Source organism: Cebus imitator, unplaced genomic scaffold (assembly GCF_001604975.1).
Source record: "Cebus imitator isolate Cc_AM_T3 unplaced genomic scaffold, Cebus_imitator-1.0 Scaffold179, whole genome shotgun sequence".
NCBI classification, from domain to species: Eukaryota; Metazoa; Chordata; class Mammalia; order Primates; family Cebidae; genus Cebus; species Cebus imitator.
Genome location: NW_016107494.1, coordinates 4,198,905 through 4,200,262, shown reverse-complemented (window position 1 = coordinate 4,200,262; position 1,358 = coordinate 4,198,905).

The following is a 1,358-nucleotide window of genomic DNA, read 5'->3' as shown; positions in this document are numbered from 1 at the left end:
CACACTGCCAGGGAGCCTCCCATGGCCCCGTGGGGACTCGGAGGAACCAAGGCAAAGCTCCTCAGCACCATCCAGAGGCCTGGCCCACAGGCTCGTGGGAAATCAGCCTCTCATGCCCTGTGAGCTGAGTGCGAGGGAGAGGTAGCACTGTCTGTGCTCCCCATGCAGAACTCCTACCCCCTTCCAGCCGCTGTGCAGGCCGGCCTTCCCAGCAGACCATCATACACCACGTTCCAAGCCACACTGAGGCTTCTCTCCAAGCCTGTGGCCCCCATTTCTAGACCCCATCAGGGCGACTTGCACGCCCACCTCCCTACCCTGCCCTCCTCCTCCAGGAGCCCGCCCCATGTGGAGGAGGCACGTGGCTTCCTCTCCAGCACCTACTTCCCCTTTACTCAAGCAAGGGCCCCGTGTCCTTTGGGGAATCCATCTCTCCTGCAGGCTTACACCCTGAGCTTCAGGTGGGTGGTCTGAAAAGCTCCTTGGTCTAAGCCAAGTGGCATGTCATAGTCCCCTGGCCCCAGCGATGGATTCTGGGACAGACACAAGGACCAATCCAGGTGAGTGTGGCCTCTAGAGGAAGTGGGGGACACAGGAGAGCATTCTTTCCTGCTGAAACTGACCCTGCCATGTCACCTTGCCACCACGAGAGCATGGCCTGTCTGAGAATGCAGCCAGACCCAAAGAAGCAAACTGACAAGGAAGGAAGGCAAAGCCAGGCCCTGATGACGTCATTTTAGCCCTAACTCCAAAGGCCGCTCTACTGACTGGTTACTTTTTGCTTAGCTTGGTTTGGGGAGTTCTGACAGGTGTGCCACCAATTCTTACCAATTTCTCTCCCTTCTAGACCCTGAGAAGCCCACACAGTCCATGCTACACAATTAACAATTAATCTCGCCCTACATGTTCCCATTCCAGCCTCTAAGCTCTTTGAGGACACAGTGTCAGCCACATAATTGGTGTCTCTTAAAGACCCAGCATGATGTGGAGCACATGGTGGAGAGATCGATGCAGTGACCTGGAACCTGGCGTGAGAGAGCCAGGACTGAGGCCCAGTGCTCCTGAGAGGCATCTTCCCTCCATGGGCTGTGCCAGCAACTTGAGGATCCCACACTCAATGAACGCAGCACTCCACTCCCCAGAAGATGCCTTCCTGCCCTCTCCTCATCCCATCCCTTGGCAGGGGACATGCAACTGTCTACAAGGTGCCAAGTACCAGGACGGGAAAGGAAAGACACCAAAAATCCAGGGCTGCCCTCAGAGAAGGGCAACATGCAATCCCATCTTGGTGAGGAAACACAGCTTCTGAGGGAATGGTTTTGGCCTCCATTCTAAGCACTGAACATGGGTGGCCATAA